Below are 20367 nucleotides of genomic sequence, written 5' to 3'. Positions count from 1 at the left end.
CCAGCGCCTCCCCTAAGTGCTGGAGCAATGGCAGGTGGTGAAAATGTCAGCTGACCCGCCTGGTCAGCTGACCCTTTTCTGGCTGTCATATAAGCCCTGCCTCTCAGCGCGCGCGCGCGCCCTTCTGAACCTGTGTGGACTAGCAGTCCCAGCCACACCAGACATGTCTTGTACTGTGACCTCTGACTCAAGCGCGGAAACCGCCGCCCCGCTCTCTACGCGAGCGGCGGTTTCCCTGCGTCCAGCTGCAATGTCAGCTGCTATGTCATGCGTACAATCCGCCGCCTCCAACGCGGACTCCACCGCTCTGCCCATGCGGCATGCGGCGGTTTCTTCGCGTTGTGCCGCCATGTTAGACGTGGAAACAGCCGCCTTACTCTGAGCCCTTGCGGCGGCTTTTCCGCGTTTCCTCACACTATCAAGTTAGATATTTAAGCTATCAAAAGGTCTGAGCGCTAACACAAAGTATTTGCAACAGCAGACAAGTTGCGAGTAATTCAGCTTGGCTTATGAAGCAGAGGAGACCCCTCCGGCATGCCTACTCCTCTCAGCCAATGAGGAGCGGCGAGCGTCTCCTCTGACGTCAGCCGACCATCCGGTCAGCTGACGCGCCTCCTCCCTGCATAAAGGTCCTGTCTGTGCGTGCGTGCACAGACCAAAAGGCGACCTTATGTGCAGCTGTTAAACCCGTCCTCGGCGTGCTAGATGCCCGAGACGCGGGTAGACTACTAGGCAGGGAGACGGAGGCAGCTGCGGTGGTAGCGCTGTTCACCGCAGCTGCCTCTCCAGTGTTTATTACAGAAAGACTTTACAATGAGCAAACACTGACTAAATCCTTTATAAAGTAATCTTGAACAAAATAAGCAATTTCGTTCATTATGTTATTTTCAGTAAAGTTCCCCATAAGAAGAGGAAGAGCCTGAGAAGGTCATATGACTGCGAGGTGAAAGCATACATTTTTAAAGGAAAAACATGGAGTTCACTTTGAAGAAACGTTCACACTCACCGCGTTTCATCTCAGTACTCCTCCCTGCCGCAGTTTGTCATGGAAACTTGCACACTATGGATATGTGATGCAGTGCAACATAAGTAGCAAAAACAACACAAACTCTGCAGTGTGTGGCCACATGATCCATGCCTACTATTATAAAAGAGAGATTCTGCAACAACTCTCTGACTCATCCACGCACTCCGGTATTGTATACACTCCCGAAGGTGCATAAAAACTTGTCTGCTCCCCCAGGTAGGCCCATTGTGGCAGGAACTGGATAAATATTTGTACCAATAGCCACACTTTTAGAGAGGGTATTAAACCCAATGGTGAGGGCAACCAAAGCATATGTAAGAGACACGAACGATTTCTTGGAAAAATTATCAACTATGAATGGGACAGGTCTTGATGACATTATCCTGGTAACTTGGGACATATCGAGCCTGTATACGTCTATCTCCCAGAGAGAAGGCATTCAGGCAGCGATGGATCTTATATGGGAAAGTGACATTTATGATGACAATCAATTGATGTTTTTTGAGGAATTGTTTCATTTTGTTCTTGATAACAACTATTTTCGTTTCCAGGATAAGTTTTATTTGCAACGGAGAGGAACGGCCATGGGATCCAATGTCGCACCATCATTCGCAGGTGCGTTTATGAATAAATTGGAGGTTTCCTCTGTGTTTTCCAATGTGGCATTCGCCACGCATTGTTTGGCGTGGTGGCGCTACATTGATGACATTTTTGCGGTATGGCGGGGCGACATTGGATCCCTCATGGCTTTTCATGATTATCTGAATTCAATACATGATTCAATCACGTTTAATATTGAACATGATACCAAACTGGTCTCTTTTTTGGACACCACCATTCATTTAACTGATAATAATTTCTGGTCGGATCTTTAATTCTTTATACCAAACCGACTGATCGTAACCGACTTTTGAGGTTTGATAGTTATCATAACCCCAGGGTTTTTGGTTCCATTGTTCGCAGCCAGCTTGGGAGGGTCGATCGGATTGTTGGCCCAACTGAGCTTGCTGAGAAACGAAAAGAGGAAATGTGTCAGAAATTTTTTGACCGTGGGTATCCGAGAGATTTTGTTGCCCAATTTAGGAATAGTCCCCCAGTGGATCGACCAGATGTAAAGCGATTGCCGTTTGTTTGTCAATACCATTCATTTTCACAAAAAGTCTTTGCTATCCTGAAAAAACATTGGCATCTTCTTGCCAATGCATACCCTCTCATTGAGGAGTTTCTTACTCCCCCGCTTCAAGCCTTCCATAGGAACCCTACTATAGGAAATAGGATAGTCAGGGCTGATGTTAGATCTCTATCTACAGTGGATATGGCCCCCATCACTGGTCGCAAAGGTTGTTTTCCTTGTCTCTCATGCTCTGAATTCACTAATATGATTAGAACCACTAATTTTGAGAATTCAGCAGGGACCAAGAAATATGATATACGTCATTTTTTGACTTTTTGCCAAAAAAAGTTTGTCATGAAAGTTTGTCATTTATCTCATTCGCTGTCCCTGTGGTCTCTTATATGTGGGAGAGACTACCCAGAGAGTTAGGAACAGGATTTCACAACACAGGACCACAGTTAGATCGGGCACTTTGGATTTACCCATCCCTAGACATTGCAAAACGAAAGGGCATGATGCTGATGACCTCAAATTTATGGTGATAGATCATGTGCCCCCGTTACAGAGAGGGGGGGACCGGGTACTCATGTTGAAAAGGAAAGACGTTTTTTGGATAGATAAATTGGGTACATTGTCTCCTTATGGTTTGAACCATGATTTTGACTTGAACATGATTTGCAATTATTTCTCTGATTTACAGGTTACCTTCATGGACTTTTTTTTACATTAAAGCGGAATATAACCCTGCATTTCAACTTTGCTCTAAAACATTATTTACAGTATATTATATGCAACTAGTATTTTTTTTTACTAGACCAGCATTGGAAGGGTTACACAGGGCTTTAACGTTCCTGGAGATTTCTGCAGACGCATCCGAAGCTGAAATAGATACATTTTGTTTACATAAATGTATCTAAGTGTTGAATGTGACTCATCTCTCTGACTGAGAAGAAGCTTGGAGGACAGCCAAAGAGTGTGTAACATTTATCAATAGATACATGTAACTAAATAGAATGTATCTATCTGAACTTCTGCATATCTCTCCACGGAACTTTAAACCTCTGTGTGTAACCCTTCCAATGCTGGTCTAGTAAAAAAAATGCTTTTTGCATATAATATGCTGTATATAATATTTTAGAGCAAAGTTGAAATGCAGGGTTATATTCTGCTTTAAGAAAGGGACAGAAGGGAATGGACTTTAACCACTATACGAGGGAGAGTCACAGGATGACGCAAATACAATTATATGTGTTTCTTTCCAATGATTACAGGGTTAATTGTTATGCAGTGTAATGCTAATTATGCTAATTATGTTAATTAATGGTGTATTATGCGTAATGTGATATGATGTCATTTCCTGCTGGTGCTTATATAAGCCGCGTTGTTTCATTTGTGATTAGCTTGAGGAAGGACAGGGATTGTCCGAAAGCTTGCATGTATCATTTCCTAATTTTGCTCAAATAAAGAGCTTGTGTGCTGCAGACCCACGTTTTTTGTTACTGCATGGATTATGCAACAATGTAAGTCTAGGGCGAAACATGGTGACGTGGTAAGAGTGAAATCCAAATGGTAATATAGTGATGTACTTACTGTCCAGCAGAGCTACCCGTCATTGAACGGAGGTGAGGCTATGCCTATTATGCTATGCATATTACCCAGTCGGCACACTCAGCTTCAGAGTAATACGCATGGTGGAATAGTGTGGTGCGATTGTCCTACCCCAGGCTCTCCTGCAGGTTAATCGCACTGCACAAATGTGAAACTAGCCTCAAACAACACAAAGATAATACCAGTAAATAAGCAGGAAGGGATAAAAAAACCATTACCACTCTATGACACATGCATAACCCTGCGTTATATGAATCACATATCAATGCAGTATCAGTTTTGACACTTAATAAAACATCAGCTTAGAAAGTTCGAAATCTTTGTATTCATGACATCCCCATCCAACTCCCGTGCTTGGCCCACTGTGTGCAGTATACACATGAAACAAACCTCCAAACTCGCCCGTAGTTGTCCTCCTGTAATGAGATGCCAGAGTGTGCCGTTCTTGTCCAGTTTGATATTTCATAGTAATATTTTTTAACGGAGTTTAAAGCCAGATACAGATCAAAAGCATATTACACTGAACTGCTGCACACTGTGCATCCAGAGAAGGTCAGATTGCATAGTGGGCACACCTGCGTATAAGGACAGTTAGAGGATGCCTGCTTTTGCACACTCTGTGGCTTGTCTATCCTGTTTTGCCACTTATACCATTTGTAAACAACAACTCCAAACATTATGGGTCTCATGTATAAAGCCAAGCTCAAATTAAATTGGCAATAAGAAAAAAAGTAAAAAGAACCAGTTGTTCAAACCAAATCAACTAGGGATGGTCAATGGGATGCAAATCCTTCCAAGTTCATGCAGGATTATGGATTTTTTTTGATGCAAGTGTGTGCAACTTGAAAATGAACCAATCTAATTAAAACTTTCACCGTACATAGAAAACTCGGCGGGGGTTATCAAAATCAGGTTGCCCCAAACATAGCCAATAAAATTCACATCTCACCTGTCTTCTCCTTTAAATCGAGCTCTAATAAGACGTGCTCACAGTAGTGGGGAGCGAGCAAACACAGAAAGTTATTGCAAGCAAGATGCAGACTGGGCTCTGTCTCACCTTTAGTACATTGCTCCCATCGACATTACAGCCATCCAGAATGTGCTTCAAATGTTCATACACATTGCTTGGTCAGTGGGGTGTCAGTGGAGTGGCAGGTGGAATGAGGTGGGTGCAGGGATGACAGGACTAGCACTACAGCCATTTTGTGCTATACAGCACTGCTCACATTCTTGTCCGGGCTTCCATACAAGCAGGTGAGCAAGCACTGTATAGCACAAAATGGGCTCCGTTCAAATCTAGGCCAGAAAACAACATGGAGTTTGTATGTTCAATGAACAGAGCGATTTTCAATGTGTTTTTTTGCCAAAAGCTGCTCACTTTCAGGTGGAAGTGTACTTCCTGTTTTGCCACAAAAACTACAAAATAGCTAAACACAAATGCTCCTAAATTACTATGCAAAAAAAGAAAATCGCTAGGCACATCCCGGGGATTGCTACTGCAAATTGCAGACGCAGTTCTCATTCATTGATCGACGTCCCCATGTCAATGAACGCTGGCCTCAATGAGATGCCTTTGGTCACTGTAACTAAGGAAGTACCGGCCTCAATGAGATTCGATAGGTAGGTGCCTCCAGTTTAGGTAAGATAGGTAGGTGCCCCCATTATATGTTAGATAGGTAGGTGCCTAATGTACAGGTTAGATAGATAGGTGCCTCCAGTGTAGGTTAGATAGGTAGGTGCCTCCAGTGTAGGTTAGATAGGAAGGCGCCCCAGTATAGGTTAGATAGGTAGGTTCCTCCAGAATAGGTTAGATAGGTAGTTGCCTCCAGTGTAGGTTAGATAAGTAGGTGTCCGCAGTATAGGTTAGATAGGTAGGTGCCTCCAGTATAGGTTGGATAGGTAGGTGCCTCCAGTATAGGTTAGATAGGTAGGTGTCCCCAGTGTAGGTTAGATAGGTAGGTGGCCGCAGTATAGGTTAGATAGGTAGGTGCCTCCAGTATAGGTTAGGTAGGTAGGTGCCTCCACTATAGGTTAGATGGGTAGGTTTCCCCAGTATAGGTTAAATAGGTAGGTGCCTCCAGTGTACGTTAGATAGGTAGATTCCCCCAGTACAGGTTACATAGGTAGGTGCCCCGCAGCGGCGGGGGGAGCAAGCATAGTAGTTACAACTCACCTTCCTTCCGCCGATCTCCCGCAACCTCCATCTCCTTCCTGTCCCAGCATCTGTTGCATCGGTAACAGCCCCTCCTGTGATAAACAGATGGAGTGAGCAGGGTGTGAGGGGCTAGAGGCAATCTTGGTCACTGTCTTTCAGCACCTGCTAGCATAAAGATCCTGCAGCGAGGGTAAGCTACAGCCAATTCTTCTTTTTGCTAATCAGATGATGCGCTGCATTCTCACCTTCTTTTGGCATAAGCCAAATCAGACAGTCATAGTTGATGTCATGATGGATTTGATGATTGCAATATAGAATTTGCTCCGTTAGTTTTTGTGGCAGGCCACATTTTTTTTTTAGCTGTCGTAGGTGGTACATCCTCTGTTGCACTTTCTTGATTAACCACTTGCCGACCGCCTTAAGCCGATGGGCGGCGGCAAGGGCTGGGCCCAAACGACCGCAATACGCCCATCGGTGGTGGCGGCGGCGGGCGTGGTTATGCGGCGATCGCGTCAAGAATGACACGATCAGCCGATGGCGACAGGCTCCGCCCCCCTCGCGCTGTAACCCGCCGGCCGTTCGGAAGCGCCGGCGGGTTACTAGCACCCGGATTGCCGCTGAGAATATGTATAATAAGCTTTGTAATGTATACAAAGCCTATTATACAGGCTGCCTCCTGCCCTGGTGGTCCCAGTGTCAGAGGGACCACCAGGGCAGGCTGCAGCCACCCTATGTCGCACCCAAGCACACTGATCTCCCCCCCCCCTCGTCCCCTGATCGCCCACAGCACCCCTCAGACCCCCCCCCCTGCCCACCCCCCAGACCACTGTTTACACTCAATCACCCCCCTAATCACCCATCAATCACTCCCTGTCACTATCTGTCAACGCTATTTTTTTTTAACCCTAAACTGCCCCCTGCTCCCTCCTGATCACCCCCCACCCCTCAGATTCTCCCCAGAACCCCCCCCCCAAACCCCACCCCCTGTGTACTGTATGCCTCTATACCCCCTGTAATAACCCACTGATCACCTGTCAATCACCTGTCAATCACCCATCAATCACCCCCTGTCACTGCCACCCATCAATCAGCCCCTAACCTGCCCCTTGTGGGCAATCTGATCACCCACCCACACCATAAGATCGCCCGCAGATCTGACGTCAGATCACCTCCCAAGTGCATTGTTTACATCTATTCTCTCCTCTAAACACCCACTAATTACCCATCAATCACCCATCAATCACACCCTATCATCACCTGTCACTGTTACCCATCAGATTAGACCCTAATCTGCCCCTTGCGGGCACCCAATCACCCACCCACACGCTCAGATTGCCCTCAGACCCCCGCTTATCAATTCTCCAGTGCATTATTTACATCTGTTCTTCCCTGTAATAACCCACTGATCACCTGTCAATTACCCCCTGTCACTGCCACCCATCAATCAGCCCCTAACCTGCCCCTTGCGGGCAATCTGATCACCCACCCACACCATAAGATCGCCCGCAGATCCGACGTCAGATCACCTCCCAAGTGCATTGTTTACATCTATTCTCTCCTCTAAACACCCACTAATTACCCATCAATCACCCATTAATCACCCCGTCACTGCTACCCATCAGATTAGACCCCTATCTGCCCCTAGGGCACCCAATCACCCACCCACACTCTCAGAACGACCTCAGACCCCCCCAGACCTCCCTCCCCCGTGTACTGTATACATCTATTCTCCCCTGTAATCACCCGTCAATCACCCGTCAATCACCCGTCAATCACCACCTGTCACTGCCACTTATCAGATCAGACCCTAACCTGCCTCTTACGGGCATCTGTTCACCCTCCCACACCATCAGATTGCCCCAGACCTACCCTCAGATCACCTCCAAAGTGCATTGTTTACATCTGTTCTGCCATCTAATCACCCACTGATCACCCATCAATCAGCCCCTGTCACTGCTACCCATCAGATTAGACCCCTATCTGCCCCTAGGGCACCCAATCACCCGCCCACACCCTCAGAACGCCCTCAGACCCCAGCCCTGATCACCTCACCAGTGCATTGCTTGCATCTATTTCCCCCCTCTAATCACTCTTGAGACACCCATCAATCACCTCCTGTCACCCCCTAGCACACCTACCCATCAGATCAGGCCCTAATTTGACCTGTGTGGGCTCCTGATCACTCGGCCAAACCCTCAGATCCCCCTCAGACCCCCTTCCGATCACCTCCCCAGTGCATTGATTGCATCTATTTTCCCCTCTAACCACCCCCTGAGACACCCATCAATCACCTCCTGTCACCCCCCTAGCACTCCTATCCATTAGATCAGGCCCATAACAACCTGTCATCTAAGAGGCCACGCTTATGACCGGTTCCACAAAATTCGCCCCCTCATAGACCACCTGTCATCAAAATTTGCAGATGCTTATACCCCTGAACAGTCATTTTGAGACATTTGGTTTCCAGACTACTCACGGTTTTGGGCCTGTAAAAATGCCAGGGCAGTATAGGAACCCTACACGTGACCCCATTTTAGAAAAAAGACACCCCAAGGTATTCTGTTAAATGTATGACGAGTTCATAGAAGATTTTATTTTTTGTCAAAAGTTAGCTGGTTTTTTTTCACAAAGTGTCATTTTTCACTAACTTGTGACAAAAAATAAAATCTTCTATGATCTCACCATACACCTAACGGAATACCTTGGGGTGTCTTCTTTCTAAAATGGGGTCACTTGTGGGGTTCCTATACTGCCCTGGCATTTTAGGGGCCCTAATCCGTGAGGAGTAGTCTAGAAAACAAATGCCTCAAAATGACCTGTGAATAGGACGTTGGGCCCCTTAGCGCACCTAGGCTGCAAAAAAGTGTCACACGTGGTATCGCCGTACTCAGGAGAAGTAGTATAATGTGTTTTGGGGTGTATTTTTACACATACCCATGCTGGGTGGGAGAAATCTCTCTGTAAATGGACAATTGTGTGTAAAAAGAAATCAAAAAATTGACATTTACAGAGACATTTCTCCCACCCAGCATGGGTATGTGTAAAAATACACCCCAAAACACATTATACTACTTCTCCTGAGTATGGCGGTACCACATGTGTGGCACTTTTTTGCACCCTAAGTGCGCTAAGGGGCCCAAAGTCCAATGAGTACCTTTAGGATTTCACAAGTCATTTTGCGACATTTGGTTTCAAGACTACTCCTCACGGTTTAGGGCCCCTAAAATGCCAGGGCAGTATAGGAACCCCACAAATGACCCCATTTAAGAAAGAAGACACCCAAAGGTATTCAGTTAGGAGTATGGTGAGTTCATAGAAGATTTTATTTTTTGTCACAAGTTAGCGGAAAATGACACTTTGCGGAAAAAAAACAAAATCAATTTCCGCTAACTTGTGACAAAAAAAAAATCTATCAACTCACCATGATATTTCTCCCACCCAGCATGGGTATGTGTAAAAATACACCCCAAAACACATTATACTACTTCTCCTGAGTACTGCAATACCACATGTGTGGCACACTTTTGCAGCCTAACTGCGCTAAGGGGCCCAAAGTCCAATGAGCACCTTTAGGCTTTACAGGGGTGCTTACAATTAGGCACCCCCAAAATGCCAGGACAGTGAACACACCCCACTAATGACCCCATTTTGGAAAGTAGACACTTCAAGGTATTCAGAGAGGAGCATAGTGAGTCCGTGGCAGATTTCATTTTTTTTGTTGCAAGTTATAAGAAATGGAAACTTTTTTTATTTCATTTTTTTGTCACAAAGTGTCATTTTCCGCTAACTTGTGACAAAAAATAAAATCTTCTATGAACTCACCATGCCTCTCAGTGAATAGTGCCTTCTTTCCAAAATGGGGTCATTTGGGGGGTATTTATACTATCCTGGAATTTTAGCACGTCATGAAACATGACAGGTGGTCAGAAAAGTCAGAGATTGTTCAAAATGGGAAAATTCACTTTTGGCACCATAGTTAGTAAACGCTATAACTTTTACCCAATCCAATAAATATACACTGAATGTTTTTTTTTTTTTATCAAAGACATGTAGCAGAATAACTTTCACGCTCAAATGTATAGGAAATTTTACTTTATTCGAAACATGTCAGCACAGAAAGTTAAAAAAGTCATTTTTTTTACAAAATTCATGTCTTTTTTGATGAATATAATAAAAACTAAAACTCGCAGCAGCAATCAAATAGCACCAAAAGAAAACTGTATTAGTGACAAGAAAAGGAGGTAAAATTAATTTAGGTGGTAGGTTGTATGACCGAGCAATAAACTGCGAAAGCTGCAGTGGTCTGAATAGAGAAAAAGGCTCTGGTCCTTAAGGGGCGAAAAGACTGTGGTCCTCAAGTGCTTAAGCTTACAGTAGTTTTTATCCCATTTTAAGTTGTTGGAGATAATGGACCCAAGAAATTTTAATGACTTTACTCAGGTCACTTTAGTTCCATTTCGTTATCATCTCTGTATGTTTCCTTCCTCATGCTAAAAACATACTGATAGGTTAACTGGCTTCCCGCCCACCCCCAAATAAAATTGCCTTAGGGAGGAATCACACTTGCGGCTGTGGGAAATGCAGACAATTCCCCACTAGAATTGTACTGCACAATATGTGCATTTGTTTGCGATTGACCACATGCTTCTTTTATGGTTATTGTTTTTTAACCACTTCGCATCCTGACCTAGTTTTCCCCTTGTGAACCAGAGCAGTGTTGACACTTTAGTTGTGTCCTTATTTAATCAGCAATAACTTGATCCCTTCTCACAACACTTAAATGATTTATATATTGGGTTTTTTTTCAAGACAAACTAGGCATTCATTGGGGGGTATTTGATCCCAAGAAAATGTTCTTTTCTATGCATTTTAATGAGAAAAAGTGGAAAAATGCATTATTTCTCAGTTTTACTGTTCAAAAAATTGCTTCTGTGATAAAAACCATGCCACCAGTTTTATGCCCCCCAGTATAAATGGCCAGATGTGTCCCCAGTACCAGCCCCGTCCAGTATAGCCAGATGTGTCCCCAATATCAGCCCCCCCCCCCAGTATAGCCAGCAGTGTTCTCCCCAGGTTCTTTTAGTCGGGTGTTCCACCCGGCTAGATTTGGTGAGCACCCGGCTGTCATCTGCTCATCCCCTCCTTTGATGTAAACAGAGTTGTGCAGAGAAGCACCAGTCCTGCATTCTAATCTCACCCCACCCGGCTACTTTTTCATGCCACCCGGCTATAAAAAAATTCTGGGCCAAACACTGGCCAGATGCGTCCCCTGTGTTTGCCACTCCGCAGTATAGATAGATAGATAGATAGATAGATAGATAGATGCGCCCCCAGGAATAGCTCCCCTCTTCATAGCCAGATGATCAGCGGTCCCCTATTCTAGCCACATGTGCTACCAGGATTAGCGCCGTCCCCCATTACAGCCAGATGTGCCCCAAGTATTAGGTTATTCCCCCCAGGTGCCCAGATGTGCCACATTATTAAATCTCCCCCTTCCCCCAGTTACCCAGATGTCCCCCAGTGAGATCAACACCCCCTCCTTTAAATATTCCTCTCTCAGAATCAATAGTCAGGTGTCCCTCCCCCAATCAGGCAGTCCCCCCCCCCCCCCCCGTGCATAAATCGTTAAAAAAAAATCAGCAAGCAGCCTCTCTCACCTCACCTCATTTTAGCAATCAGCCTGGAGCCTGAGCCTCCAATCCCTGCTCTGCAGTCAGTCCTGTCATGCCAAATAGCCACGTCTTGGCTTGATGACGTCATCAAGACGAGACTCGGATATTCAACATCACAAGGCTGAGAGCAGTGCGCTCAGGAGCACGCCCAATTGGTTACAGCAGGGCTGCAATGTAAAATCGAATACCTACATCCTCGTGGCTTTGATGAATTCACAGAGGATGTAGATGTACTGTATTGGTGGAATACGTAGTTAAACTACAGATGAAATTTACACTAGGAAAGGAGCCTAAGTGCATATACATGCAAGGTAACTAAATAATGCCTATTGCATTCAGATTTCTATGGATAAAATACTGGAAAAACACATGAATCATATTTTGGCATGTTCTATTGCATTTTTTCTCAGTGCTTCTATATACTGTAGTGGAAACACACATTGCATAAAAGTGCAAAGTATGTGGGAAAATGCATGGTTTCTAGAATGCAAAAAAAAAAAACAAGTCCGAAATGCCTTGCATGGATGTGGAACAAATTTGGAAAAATATACTGTATATATTTGTATTACTTCTTTCATGTGCCCTATGGATCTTCCCACTGTTCTGAAAAGCTTCAAAAAGCTTCAGAACATGCCATTTTTACTGCCTGGCCTCATGTGCAAACAGGCTCTCAGTCTGCTAAACAGCGGTGAGTTATGCTGCTGAAGGGATGTGGTATGGATCTCGCAATTTGTTGTCACGTCACAAGGAGCAGGCTGGATTTTTTCTGAAGTTCATTATACAAAATTGTTTTTCTGCCATTTCAAGGACAGGTACCTTCTTTTTGTAAACATGTGCTTGTTATTTGAAGATTTGTAAAATATCAGGAGAGCATCTGGCATAGTAGGTTACAAAGAAAACAGCAATTTTTGTGATGTAATTTTTTTTTTGGGTGGGGGTCCGTAAGGTAGGCAGGCATGTTAAGGTTTGGAGGGGAGATTTAGAGATGTCGCGAACTGTCCGCCGGCGAACAGTTCCAGGCGAACTTCGGGGGTTCGCGTTCGCCTACCAAACGCGAACTTTCGCGGAAGTTCGATTCGCCCCATAAAGCTCTATTGAGCAAAACTTTGACTCTTTATATTACAGCCAGCAGACACATTATTGCCATTCACACTGCTCTCAATGCTGGAGGCCCACCCCCCCTCCCTCCTCCAAGTAAGGTCCTTATACTGCCTACACTAATTAGTTAAGGAACAACTGCTACACACTCTGCTAGGGAGATTTTAATTACCGGAGGGAGGAGGGTCTCATCTGCCAGGGAATTCCAGTATTTCAAAAACCAGCTTATATACCATGATAGGGATTTGAACCCAGGCCTCAGTGTATGGTAGGCAACTAACATATCCATTGTACCACCAACACTACTAGCTGAAAGCAGCTGAAAGTAGCTGAAAGTAGCCTAGCATGTACCATTTATGCTTAATGCAAGAGAAAAATTAGACAAGACAAATACCATTTATATCACACTTTTCTCCTGGCAGACTCAAAGCACCAGAGCTGCAGCCACTAGGGCACACTCTATAGGCAGTAGCACAGATATGTAGCCAGACATGGCCTTGTATTTTGTGTTCAACAGTTGTCAAGAGAAAAACTAGACAAGATAGCAGTGTTAGGAAGACTTGCCTAAGGTCTCCTACTGAATAGGTGCTGGCTTACTGAACAGACAGAGACAAGATTCGAACTCTGGTCTCCTGTGTCAGAGGCAGAGCCATTCACCATTACACCATGCAGCACCATGAGGGACAAAGGAGGACACAAGGGTGACAGACGCAGACACAAGAGGTAAAAAAGGACATGATACAAAGGGGGCATAATCCACAAGATGCCTCTTCACCATGGATGCACCAGGTTTAGTATATATATATTTTCGCCCTGTTTTTTTGCCCTCTAAACCTAGGTGTGTCTTATGGTCAGGAGCATCTTTTAGTCCAAAAATACAGTAACTATTATTTTTTTTATTCATAAAGCACCATCATCTTCCACATAGTATTGGTGTGTGGAGTCAACCAATAACAAAAGACAAGTAAAATAAAAATAAATGCTGAGATGTAGTAATAAACTTACCTCTCCTGTAGATAAATTAGCCAATACAGCCCAATGTATCGTATGCATGAAATAGGAGCGAAAGGAAAAAATGGTGACGGGTGAAGCCGATATGAGCCTAAACGATAAATACGCGCCAGATGAAAACAAAAAAGTATTTACAGTGGTAAAAGACAATAGTAAAACATTAGTAAATGTTATCATCATTTTACTACAACTAAACTTAATCCTACTCTCACACAGGATACACCCCCTTCAATGCCTATCCCTAAAACCCCCCTTCTTGAAACCTAAACATAAAGTCCCCTTCCTGATGCCTAACCCTAAAACTCCCTTTTTCTGACGCTTAACCCTTAGCTCGCCTTGACGCTTTATCCTCAAACCCTCCTTTCTGATGCCTAACCGTCACACCCCCTTTTATACACCTAGCCCGAAAACCACCCTTCCGGATGCCTAACCATGAAAACAATCATTTTCAAAAAGGAAAAATTGGGTAGCAGGAAAAAAGGGCGCCGGCTGTGGGTGGACAAAAAGGGTGCCGCCATAGACTTTAATGCGATTATCGTTAATACAGTGAAAAAAGCATGAAAAAAAGGACGCCGTGAAAAATTTCGTTAACATTATAACGTTATAGTTTTTGAGGTAGTTATCGTTTTAGAAGTTTATAACCGTATAGTTTTTGTAATTATTTCGTTAAAAAGTACAGATGCTATGGTTTCAAAGTTATCGTTAATATATCTAAAAGGGTGTTTCTGCAGAGGGAGTGGTTAGTGTTAGGCACCACCTAGGCAGCGGTTAGTTTTAGGCAACACCAGGGGGGGTGGTTAGGGTTAGGCATCACCAGGGGGTGGTTAGGGTTAGGCACCACCAGGGGGGTGGCTAGGGTTAAGCACCACCAGGGGGTGGTTAGGGTTAGATGCCACTAGGAGAGTGGTTAGTTTTAGGCACCACCAGGGGAGGGTTCTGTGTGAGGGTAGGGTTGGGTTAAGCAGTATTAACGAAAACGTTACAATATTTAACGTTAATAATTAGTTAGTTATTTCTTGTTTGGTTTTTGGAACAGTAATTATTGTTAATGAAGCTTGACAACGATGATTCTCGTTACCGAATTTCGTTAATACTTGGCGCCAAATTTGTTAATAACCCGGGCACTTTTTTCACGGCGCCCTTTTTTCATGCACGCAAAAATTGTTATATATGTTACGGCCAGAACCCGAAGTCTGGCCACTTCGGGTTCTGGCCGGTCAGAATGCGAAGTGGCCGCTCTCTGTGGCCAACATACAAAACGCTGCTCAATTTTGGACTTTGGCCGGCCAGATCGCGTACTAACTAAGTGTGGCCGGCCAAGTCCCGAAGCTCACCTCTCTGTTTTAAGTCCCCTTTCCCTGCGCTGTCTCAGGCTGTCAGCTCTGTTCTGTTCCCTCTCGCGCTGTTTCCGGCTGTCAGCTTTCCTTACAAGGACCCCTGGGCTGCCCTAATGATGCCGGCTGCATGGGCGTCCGCAGAAAATTTTGCAGGGGGGGGCAAAAAGTGGGGAGCAAAATCCGGGCTGGTGTTGTGTGGCGCGCGTAGCGCGCCGCGCCGAAAAATGGGTGTGGTCATGAACCAGAATGTGGGTGTGGTCATGGGTGGAGACAAGTTTACATGAACTAAGCAATGGTGGGACATTAGATTAGGACAGTGGTGGCGAACCTTTTGGAGGTCGAGTGTCCAAACTGCAAAGTCACTTTACTATCACAAAGTGCCAACAGCAATTTAAACTAAATACAAACGTTTTAACTCATACATGAACATTATGGAAAATTAAGTTGAAAATAAACTGTGAAGATAAACAATTTCATCCATCGTACTCCTGAAAAAAATTATTCATTTTTTTAGAACCTCCCAGTTTCATTTTCTGTTTTAAAAAGCAGAAAAAGTAGGTTTAATGCTATTGTCTCATATGATGGTGATTCAGCTTTTTCCATAGTCTCGCAATCATGTGACCCCCAACAAGACAAATTCAGCAATCATGAGGCCCCCCCCTCCCGATCAAGACAAATTCAGCAATCATGAGGCCCCCAACAAGACAAATTCAGCAATCATGAGGCCCCCAACAAGACAAATTCAGCAATCATGAGGCCCCCAACAAGAAAAATTCAGCAATCTTGAGGCCCCCAACAAATCATGAGGCCCCCAACAAGACAAAGTCAGTAACCATGAGGCCCGCAACAGGACAAATTCAGCAGTCATGAGGCACATAAATAGACAGCTTTTCACATAAATAGGCAGAATGCCCCCTTAATATGTAGACACCTCTCACCTGGCAGCAGTTCCCCAAAATACACTCAATCTGACAGCAGTGGTTCCCCAAAAATAGGTAGCCCCAGGTCTATAGGTGTCCCCAGAATAGGTGGCCAGCGGTATAGATGTCCCCAGAACTGGTAGCCAGGGGTAGAGATGTCCCCAGAACAGGTAGCCAGGGGTATATGTGCCCAGTATATGTAGGCAGGGGTATATGTCCCAGTATATGTAGGCAGGGGTATATGTCCCAGTATATGTAGGCAGGGGTATATGTCCCAGTATATGTAGGCAGGTGTATATGTCCCAGTATATGTAGGCAGGTGTATATGTCCCAGTATATGTAGGCAGGGGTATATGTCCCAGTATATGTAGGCAGGGGTATATGTCCCAGTATATGTAGGCAGGGGTATATGTCCCAGTATATGTAGGCAGGGGTATATGTCCCAGTATATGTAGGCAGGGGTATATGTCCCAGTATATGTAGGCAGGGGTATATGTCCCAGTATATGTAGGCAGGGGTATATGTCCCAGTATATGTAGCCAGGGGGATATGTCCCCAGATAAAGTGGCGATGTCTGCGTGCAGGAGGAGGGGAGCAGCGGAGAGAAGAGGGAGAGCTATGGGCACTCACCTTAGGGGGCTCTCCCTCCCTCTCTCGCTGTCCCCTCCGGAGTCCGGAATGAAGTGTGCAGCGGCTGGCAGCGGGCGGAACTTACCTCCTCTCGTCGCACGCGCCGGATGGATTAGCCGCTACTCTGGCCTGATCCAGACCAGAGTGCGGCACCAGAACTTCCGGCGCAGGAGCGAGAGGAGGTAAGTTCCGCCCGCTGCCAGCCGCTGCACAGTGCACACTTCATTCCGGAGGGGACAGCGAGGGAGAGAGAGCCCCCTAAGGTGAGGGAAGGGGGGGGAGACGTCCGCCCTTCCCCACTGTGCCCATAGCTCTCTCTCTTCTCTGCGCTGTTCCCTCCTGCTGGCTGCACGGGCACGCGGCCAGGGGGGGCAGCGGGCGGCCAGGCTCGGGCAGATGCCCGGTTTTGCCATATGTGCGGACGCCCATGGCCGGCTGCTTTATGTCCCCGAGGTCCGTGCTGGCTGCTTTCTGCTCCAGCGACCACCGGCTGCCAGAGGGTGGAGGAGGGAGGAATGTCCCGAGGTGTACGCTCTGTCTGCCGCCTGCTTCAGCGACCACAGGCTGCCAGAGAAAGGAGGAGGGAGGAATGTCCCAGAGGTGTCGGAGCTGTCTGTGTTCAGGGAGGTGAGAAAGAATGAAGGGGGGGGGGGGGGGAGGAATGTCCCACTGTCCCCAAGTCACTCCATTTAAGGACCCTGCAGCCTGCTTTCTGGATAACACAGGGCTCAGGGGATGGACACAGGGAGAATGAAGGGGGAGCAATTTGATAGGAGGATGGACCAATTTATGTAATAGATGAAGGGGGGGGGGGGGAGTTTATGGATAATTGAGGGGAGAAGTAATCAAAAGATCACTATTTAAAAGACAGGAAGGAGAGGAAGATAAGGAAAATATGCGAACATATATGCTGGGCACCCTTGCCTGAAGTGCCTGATACTGAGGCTCGTTACACACCAAAAGCGTGCAGGAGAACGGCTCCTGCACGCGTTGCGGCGTGTCGTCGGGAAACTCCGGTGCGACGCTGAGTAGCGGCGGTGGTAGTTAATTACCCCGAAGGGGAAGCGCCGATTCCCGACGATAAAATGCGCCGGGACGCGTCGTACCGCAACGTATCGAAACGCAGCGTCGGGTGTGAAAGGTAAAAGGAAAGTCTATGGACTTTCCTTTTACCTTGGTTAACGCAAAGTATAGACTTTGCGTTAAATCGCCAGAAGTGGGCTCTGGTGTGAAAGGGCCCTGAGGGAATAGGTAATATTACATGTGTGCCTCTCACTTCACTGTGTGTGTTTGTAATGTTCCCACCTGCGTGAGGTATTTCTGACATGGCTTGGAGTTTGTAGTTGTTCTACTACTGCTGCTTCATTTTTGTGGGAATTCTGCTGTCGTTGCCAAGATAATATATTTTCTTCTACTTTGTGCTGCGGCTGCCATTCTGTGGTGTTTTCGTGAACTTTCTGTGGTAGCTTGGTGTAGATTCTTCTGCTGCAGCCATTCTGTGGTGCTTCTTTGAACATTCTGCTGCACCTGCCTTTCCCCAGTTCTTCCGTTCTTGTGAGATTTGTGCATTTTGGACTTTGGCCATCTGACTTTGGCCATTTTGCAAACTGGCCGGCCAAAGTCAGAAATTTTCAGCATTTTGGACTTTGGCCGACGTCAAATCGGCCAGTTCCAGAAACGGCCGGCCAATTCTAGAATTGGCCGATTTCTGGTTTTGGCCATAACATATACAAAAGACCAAACATTTCAATGACTTAACTTTCTAATTTTCAAAATTATAAAAACTTCAAAAACTATAACGTTGTAATGTTCTGAAAACAAAATAAATTTAAAAAAACTGTTATTGTTCAAATCAATATTTTTTCGGGCATCCAAATTTCTGCTTTTGCTACTAACAGCCAATGTGAGCGAATATATACAAATCTAAACAGTAAATACTGACTGAAATGTAGCCAAAACTGCAACTCATTCAGGGTATCTCCTCATTATACTTGTCAGTAGAGATGGCCCGAACCTTGAATTTTCAGTTCGTGAACGTCCGCAAAAGTTCGCGAACCGCAATAGACTTCAATGGGGAGGCGAACTTTGAAAACTAGAAACACTTATGCTGACCAGAAAAGTGATGGAAAAGATGTTTCAAGGAGTCTAACACCTGGAGGGTGGCATGGCGGAGTGAGATAAATGCCATAAGTCCCGGGGGAAAAATCTGGATTTGACGCAAAGCAGCGTTTTAAGGGCAGAAATCACATTGAATGCTAAATTGCAGGCTTAATGTGCTTTAAAACATCTTGCATGTGTGTACATCAATCAGGGAGTTTAATTAGAGTACTGCTTCACACTGACACACCAAACTCACTGTGTAACGCACCGCAAAAGATGTTTGTGCTGTGATGGTCGTGCTGGACTGGTGCGCACCATGGCGAGATTGCTCTTCCTCAGTGAGATCACGTAATGTCTGACTGCCTTATCAACTTTCAATGGTTCTTTTTCTACCATTGTTAAAGCTTACATCTATTTTTTTAAATACTTGTTCTGCTTGCTGTTCAGTACCTGCATTGAGGAATCTTTTATGGAGGGAAAGTCTGCCATTGTGAGTGACCACGGGTCATGGCCGGGGAATCGGGGTTCAATTCTGGTCCGGAGTGGGAGCCTGAGAACTGGCTACCACCACCGCACATCCAAGTAAGGACCCATTTGCTGTATAAGTAATGTACCTGCCCTGACCAAGCTTTGCAGACCAGGCATCTGTGGTCAGATGGACCCTTGACCCAGCGCAAGACAAACCAAATCGAAAGCATTTGCCAAGAATGTGTTATTATGGAGGGCAAGTCTGCCATTCATTCAACTGTGTGAAACTTTCTATGGTACTTTCTCAGTAGCATGGTGACCACGGGTAATGGCCGGGGAATCAGGGTTCAATTCCGGTCCGGAGTGGGAGCCGAAGAAATGGCTACCACCATCACACATCAAAGGAAGGCAGCAGGCACGCTGTGGGCTAAGGATCAGGAACGGCTACCACACATCCAAGGAATCAGCAGGCATGGCATGCACGTCCCGAGGTAGTGACCAGAAATTACAATACAGGAGGACTTTCGAGGCCCTGCTGTATATGACACTGATCGACTTTACTACCTGTAACGAGAATCTGTTATGGAGGGCAAGTCTGCCATCCATTCAAGTGAAAGGTATGCACTGACTGCCAGGTATAATACAATGTGCAGTCACAGATGCAGTGAAAGGTATGCAGTGACTGCAAACAGCTGTTTGTGTAGTGAAAGCCGTGCTGGACTGGTGCGCACCATGACGAGAGTGCAGGTGATGGCGGCTTTCCAGCCTATATGTTCGCTGGGCTGAGGTAGCGCAATAACAGAACAGGGACTGTCCCAGCTGATCGAATTTGTTCAGTCCACAATGAAGCAACGACCGAGACACTCATATAGCTGGCGGTCATTGCTTCATTGTGATACGCAAGCCCCTTCACTGCGGCAAGGTAATGATCGCTAAGGGCAGCAGAAAAATCAGTATAGCGGCCTTAAAAATTTAGGATGCACTTGAAACAAAAAGAAAAACCGAGAGCCCAATATAGTGCAGTAAGTCTAACAATTGTTGGCGAAATAATTAACAGATGTGGATATACTCACAAACACGGGTTACCACATAGGCAACCACTTGAAATGCAGGTGGGGAGCATTAGAACCTGACCCCACTCAGGTTTAAGAAGTCGCTCTCTGTAGATAGAAAGAAGGGGACAGTCCCCTCCACCCAAGGTGGACTATTTACTGTGCAAATTTGGAC

At 45.7% G+C, this 20367-nt stretch overlaps 1 long non-coding RNA gene across 2 annotated transcripts in view; it reads right to left on the bottom strand.

The window, feature by feature from the left end:
- The window catches only part of LOC137541534 (uncharacterized), a 571959-nt gene that overhangs the window by 255746 nt on the left and 295846 nt on the right, over positions 1 to 20367 (bottom strand). The window contains exon 4 of one of the 2 annotated variants that reach the window (XR_011025200.1): positions 13697 to 13776. The exons of the other annotated variant lie outside the window; for it this stretch is intronic. This is a non-coding gene — a long non-coding RNA (uncharacterized lncRNA). Of the gene's footprint in view, positions 1 to 13696; positions 13777 to 20367 lie in introns of those variants that run through there. 2 annotated transcript variants of the gene reach the window in all.

Source organism: Hyperolius riggenbachi, chromosome 12, assembly GCF_040937935.1.
Source record: "Hyperolius riggenbachi isolate aHypRig1 chromosome 12, aHypRig1.pri, whole genome shotgun sequence".
Lineage (NCBI taxonomy): Eukaryota > Metazoa > Chordata > Amphibia > Anura > Hyperoliidae > Hyperolius > Hyperolius riggenbachi.
This window is presented reverse-complemented; position numbering and strand designations above follow the sequence as displayed.